The 7,062-nt window shown below is 41.9% G+C and overlaps 1 pseudogene; it reads left to right on the plus strand.

The window, feature by feature from the left end:
* Positions 1-2,188: 2,188 nt before the first annotated feature.
* Positions 2,189-3,539, plus strand: LOC131486690 (beta-enolase-like; annotated as a pseudogene).
* Positions 3,540-7,062: the final 3,523 nt, after the last annotated feature.

The raw sequence follows: 7,062 nt of genomic DNA on the forward strand, positions 1-7,062 counted from the left end.
AGTATTTTCCTACTATTCTTATTTTCTTAGAATTTATATTTGGAATAGCGACTGAAATTTTATGGTTTTTTTTGTACATGTTTCTTTCTATGAGAAAGTTTCTTTTTGGCAATTGATACACAATTTTTCATCCTTTAACTTAGACTACACTGAAAGATCTTCTGAGTCTTCGCCATTCTTGCCTTTCTAAAATAAACTCTATTTGCTCCTATCTACTATTTTTCTGATTTACTCCTGGATATTTTATTCAGAATGCTTGCATCTGTATTCATAAGTGAAAAGGTTCAATAAATACCTCTTATTCCTTTTTTTTTTTTAATCAGATTTTGGATTGGGGCGGGGGGAGGTGTCTTTCCAGCTGTTACCATGGCTTAATATTTAAATTGTGTGTTAATTTTTGGTTTAGGTAGAAGTTAAATGTAAAAGAATCTGATTTGGGCCACTTTTTAAATGGTAAACATTTCCAGTTATTCCTATCAGTCAGCTGAGGTTATTTATTTCTTTGAAGATCAGTTTTGAACATGGAGGGAAATTATCTATTTCTTTTATTGGTAAACATGTTGCCTAGAGTCACATCTAAACTTCTTTTATATTTCTCTTGTTCCCTTTGCTATCTCCTTCCTCATCTCTAGTACTGTCTGCTTTTTGCTTTTGTTTCTCTTGTTTTTTCCTTAAAATGTCTTTTTTTTTGGCCATTTAAAAAGGAGTTTATGGTTTTGTCTATTCTTTGTTCTATGTCTCATTTTCCACTTCATTATTTTCAGCTTTGATTTTTATGAACTGCTCCCTTTGCTTTCTTCTGGTTCACTTTGATATTCTCTTTACAATCCCTTGAATACTTTGTCTATCTCCAGTCATTCTTTCAAAATGAGGTTTCTTAACACATCTACTATTCTGAATACATCAAGGTTTTGCTTTGAGCCACACTGAGGAATCTGCATTTATTTCTACTAGCACCCCCCAATTCTTGAAGGATAATTTTTTAATGTTTATTTATTTTTGAGAGAGAGAGAGAGAGCGCACAACAGCAGGGGGAAGGGAATGGAGAGAGGGAGACAGAGAATCCCAAGAAGGCTCCATGCTGTCAGCACAGAGCCAGACACAGGGCTTGAACTCACGAACCATGAGATCATGACCTGATGACCTGAGACAAAATCAAGAATTGGACACTTAGCTGATTGAGCCACCCAGGCACCCCTTGAATGATTCTTTAAAATTAGTTACACTACTTTATATTTCAGTTTTCAGCAATATACTTTTCAACAAAATATACTTCCAGCTGAAACTCCCAGCCTTACTGTTGATATTTACTTTCAGAACCAAATATTATCTTTCCATGGAAGCTGTGGCTTGCAAGAATGGGATTCCAAGTCTCTTTTCTTCCAAGTCCATGAGAAAAATATGACAGCAAACTACCTAGAGTGCTACCAAAACTCCTGATGACCTTATTCCTCTACTTCTGGCTTTGAATGAGATGTTCCTGTTCTCATAGGTTGATAGTCCTTTCTTTGACTCTGGGCAAGGGTGATGTCTTTGGGCAAGGGTAATGTCTCATTCAGGTTTATTTTCACTAGAGCATCTTGTCCATGCTTTAGACACTGTAGATTCTCAGTACATGAAAGCTGAAGAAAAAGTTCAAGGTCATGAACTGACCTTTCACCATCCCATACAGGAGCTGACATAGATACTTCATGTTCTCCAAAGAGCCTCAATAATTATAAGAAGTTCTGAAAAATTATGAAGTCATCAGCCCGAAGATGCTCCAAAGCCATGGCAACTAGTCAGAGGCAATGGGTATCTGCATTGGTGACCCAAAGTGGGTTCCCAAGAAACAACATCAGCAGCACCTGCGATCTTGTTTAAAAATGCCAATTCTCAGGCTTCTTGAATCAGAAACCCTGGGAACCAGAAGGGGAACCGTAATCTTTGGTATAGGGAGTGCTCCAGCGGATTCTGATACAAGCTCAAGATTGAGAGCTACCAAGCACCTGTAGTGAGTTACTAAACAGGTGGAAGCTGAAGAAGCAGAGAGCTCTGAATCACTGACAGGGCTGCTTTCTTACCTTTCTTCCCAGGTTGTCAGGAAAGTTTGGGTGAGGAGACAAGAACTGTTATATAATCAAAGTCAATGACAGTGAAGGACACTGTTCCAGCTGCCACCTAGATTCAGAGCTCACTCTAACCCCCCAGTGAAGACATCCCAGCTATGGCCATGCAGAAAATCTTTACCTGGGAAATCCTGGACTCCAGGGACAACTCCATGGTAGATGTGGTCCTACACATGGCCAGGGGCCAATTCCAAGCAGCTGTGCCCAGAAGAGCTTCCACAGGTATCTATGAAACTCTGAAACTGAGAGATGGTGACAAATCCTGCTCCCTTAGGAAAGGGATTCTGAAGGCTGTGGGACACATCAATTAAGACCCTGGGCCCCACTCTGCTGTAAAATAAACTAAGCATTGTGGATCAAGAAAAAGTTGACAAATATATGATTGAGCTGGATGGGACTGAAAATATGTCCATGTTTGGGGTCACTGCCATCCTGGGTGTATCCTTGGCCGTGTGCAAGGCTGGTGCAGCCAAGAAGGGGGTCATACTCTACTGGCACATCACAGACCTCGCTGGGAACCCAGACTTGGTCCTCCCAGTCCCTCCCTGCCTTTGATGTGATCAGTAGGGGCTCCCATGTTGGAAACAAGCTGGCCACACAGGAGTTCATTTTTGCCCATGAGAGCCAGTTCCTTCAAAGAAGCCATGCACATTGGCACTGAGGTCTACCACCACCTCAAGGCAGTCATCAAGGCCAAGAATGGGAAGGATGCCACCAATCTGGGCAATGAGAGCAGCTTTGCACCCAACATCCTGGAGAACAGTGAAGCCCTGGAGCTACTGAAGACAGCCATCCAGGAAGCTGGTTACCCAGACAAGGTGGTGATTGACATGGATGGGACAGCATCTGAGTTCTATTGCAACGGGAAGTACGATTTTGACTTCAAGTCACCTGATGACTGCACTGCACACCACTGGGGAGATGCTGGGGGAGCAGTATAAGAGTTTCATCAAGAATCACCCTGTGGTCTTCATCAAGGACCCCTTTAGCTAGGGTGATTGGGTCACCTGTATCTCATTCCTCTTGGTGATTGACATCCAGATCATTGGGGATGACCTCACAGTCACCAACCCCAAGAGGATTGCCCAAGCCATTGAGAAAAAGGCCTCCAACTGGTGCTGCTGAAGGTCAACCAGATTGGCTCAGTGACCGAGTCCATCCAGGCCTGCAAATTGGCCTAATCCAATGGCAGGGGTGATGGTGAGCCACCACTCTGGGGAGACTGAGGATGCATTCATTGTTGACCTCATGGTAGGGCTCTGCATGGGATAGATGAAGACTGATGCCTCCTGCTGCTCAGAGCACCTGGTCAAATACAACCAGCTCATGTAGATTGAGGAGGCTCTTGGGGACAAGGCTGTCTTTGCTAGACACAAGGCCCCAAGACCCCACAGGACAGATTTGACCTTCAAGCCCCTCCCCTGGAAATAAATACTGGTGCCAACCAAAACCAACCAACAGGAGGGAGCCAAGATGGTGTAACAGCATAGAAGTTTTTTGTGTGTTTCACATCCATGAAATACAACCAGACCAACACTAAACCATCCTGCACACCTAGAAAACTGATCTGAGGATTAACACAACAATATGCACAACCTGAACCACAGAATTCAGCAGGTATGTGGCATGGAGAGGTGAACTTGGAGAGAGAGTAGCTGTGGAGGGCAGGAAGCCGCTTTGGCAGGCAGAGAGAGGACAGAGACAGCAGGGGCTGGGGTGGGTGGAGAATACAGGAAAAGCACCCCTCCCCAAAAGCAGCTGGAGAGAAAGTGGAAAATTGGAAACAGCTGCAGGGACTGAACTAAAAAGGGAGAAAGGAGAAAGGAGAGGGTTTAAATTCCATTAAGACTGCAAACAGGGGGAATGCAGAGAGTCTGAAACTCCACAGCTTGATACCTGGCAGTGCTCTGGTGGGAAGGGCAAATCCCCAGGAGCAGAGTGGGCCCGGGAGTTCTTGGGGCATACCGGGAGAAGTGGTTCCACTGCTGGAAGGATACTTGATAGAGGCTGTGAGGCAACCTGGGCCCAGCAGACCCCAGAGAACGGCCACATTCGCTGGTGCTGGAACAAGGTTATTAAGAGTGAAGCCTGGTGCCAGATATGTGTTGCAATTTTCCATAATCCCTGAAACGCTGCTGCTACACTATCTCACGAACTTTTTCTGGGGCAGGCTGTCACCTGGCCACAGTCTCTGGGCATCAGCAGCAGCACGATCCCTTGAACCTTCCTGAGTACGGCTGGCATTCGGCCATTGCTCGGTGAGACCCTCGGCACAAGGGTGGAACAGGTCAAAGCCGCAGTCCCTCAGAAGTAAGAGGCCGGGGAAAACAGCCACATCTGAGACAAAACTTGGGAGAGAGGTACTGCCTGGGGCCTGGTCATGGACAGTGTAAAAGCAGGGAGTGGACAAAATCTGAATACAAAGGATGGATGTGTGATTGCTGATTGGGGAGAACAGAGTCTGGATACTAGAGACTGGGTAGCTGAGTGTTGTTATTATCACCACTCCCACGCATGCGCATAAGCACCTACAAGCGCCACAACAATCCATCCCAGTAGGCTAGCAGCGCCATCTAGTGGAGAACAGAGCCATTACACTAGGCCCCACCCAACTGGGCCAACCTCGCTCTTCAAGAACACAAGTCTAACCGCCTACTTAGTTTATGGACTATAAAGCGCTTCATAGTCTGACTCCTAGGGGAAAACAAAGTAATTTCGGTCATATTTCAGTCTGGTAGCAAGTCCATCTATTCAATAGTTTTTCTCTTTTTTTTCTTTTTCACTTATTTTCTTTTTCTTGAATACAGAAGAGAAAATTTCATTTTTATTTTCAATTTTTATTAAAAATATTTTTCTTTAATTTTTTACTATATTTTTTATTTTTGTGTGAATTTTTTCAAATTCTAGCTTACTTCCATCATTTCATTTTAGTCTACTTCAGTGTATTCATTTTTTCAAAATTTCAAATTGTTTCCTTTTTTTTTCTTCTTTCCCCTTTTTTCTCTAGTCTGTCAAGACACTTTCAACACCCAGACCAAACACATTTAGGATCTAGCATCATTTATTCGATTTGTGTGTGTGTGTGTGTGTGTGTGTTTAATTTTTTAATTTTAATGTTTTTTTATTTTAATTTTTTCTAGCTCATTAATTCCTTTTCTCCCTTCAAAAGGACGAAATGAAGGAGTTCACCCCAAAAGAAAGGGCAGGAAGAAACGACAGCCAGGGACTTAACCAACACAGAAACAAGCAAGATGTCTGAACCAGAATTTAGAATCATGATAACAAGAATATTAGCTGAAATTGAAAATAGATTAGAATACCTTTCTGCGGAGATAAAAGAAGTAAAAACTAGTCAGGATGAAATAAAAAATGTTATAACTGAGCTGCAATCACATGGATGCCGAAGCGTCAAGGATGAATGAGGCACAACAGAGAATCAGTGATATAGAGGAGAAACTTTTGGAGAATAATAAAGCAGAAAAAAAAGAGGGAGATTAAGGCAAAAGAGCATGATTTAAGAATTAGAGAAATCAGTGACTCATTAAAACGCAACAACATCAGAATCATAGGGGTCCCAGAAGAGGAAGAGAGAGAAATAGGGGAAGAAGGGTTATGTGAGCAAATCATAGTGGAAAAACTGTCCTAACCTAGGGAAAGACACAGACATCAAAATCCAGCAAGCACACAGGACTCCCATTAGATTCAACAAAAACCGACCATCAACAAGGCATATCATAGTCAAATTCACAAAATACTCAGGCAAGGAGAGAATCATGAAAGCATCAAGGAGGAAAAAAAGGTCCTTAACCTACAAGGGAAGACAGATCAGGTTTGCAGCAGACCTATCCACAGAAACTTGACAGGCCAGAAAGAAGTGGCAGAATATATTCAATGTGTTGAATCAGAAAAATATGAGGCCAAGAATTCTTTATCCAGCAAGGCTGTCATTCAAAACAGAAGGAGAGATAAAAAGTTTCCCAGACAAACAAAAATTAAAGGAGTTTGTGATCACTAAACCATCCCTGCAAGAAACTTGAAGCGGGACTCTCTGAGGGGAGAAAAGATGAAAATGTAAATAAATGAATATATAAAGACCAAAAGCAACAAATATTAGAAAGGACCAGAAAACACCAGCAGAAACTCCAACTCTACAAGCATCATAATGGCAATAAATTCATATCTTTCAGTACTTGCTGTAAATGTCAATGGACTCAATGCTCCAATCAAAAGACATAGGGTAACAGAATGGATAAGAAAACAACATCCATCTATATGCTGTTTACAAGAGACCCACTTTAGACCTAAAGACACCTTCAGATTGAAAGTAAGGGGAGGGAGAACCATCTATCATGCTAATGGTCAAGAAAAGAAAGCCAGAGTAGCCATACTTAAATCAGACAATCTAGACTTTAAAATAAAGACTGTATCAAGAGATGAAGAAAGGCATTATATCATAATTAAGGGGTCTATCCACCAAGAAGACCTAACAATTGTAAACATTTATGCTTCAAATGTGAAAGCACCCAAATACATAAATCACTTAATCACAAACATAAAGAAACTCATTGATAGTAATACCATAATAGTAGGAGACTTCAACAACCCACTCACAGCAATGGACAGATCATCTAATCAAAAAATCAACAAGGAAACAATGGCTTTGAGTGACACACTGGACCAGATGGACTTAATAGATATATTCAGAACATTTCATCCTAAAGCAGTGGAGTATATATTCTTATCCAGGGCACATGGAACGTTCTCCACAATAGACCACATACTGAGATACAAATCAGCTCTCGGCAAGTACAAAAAGACCGAGATCATACTGTGCATATTTTCAGACCACAATGCTATGAAACTCGAAATCAACCACAAGAAAAAATTTGGAAAGGTAGCAAATACTTGGAGACTGAAGGACATCCTACTAAAGAATGAATGGACTAACCAAAAA

Source organism: Neofelis nebulosa, chromosome 10 (assembly GCF_028018385.1).
Source record: "Neofelis nebulosa isolate mNeoNeb1 chromosome 10, mNeoNeb1.pri, whole genome shotgun sequence".
Taxonomy (NCBI): domain Eukaryota; kingdom Metazoa; phylum Chordata; class Mammalia; order Carnivora; family Felidae; genus Neofelis; species Neofelis nebulosa.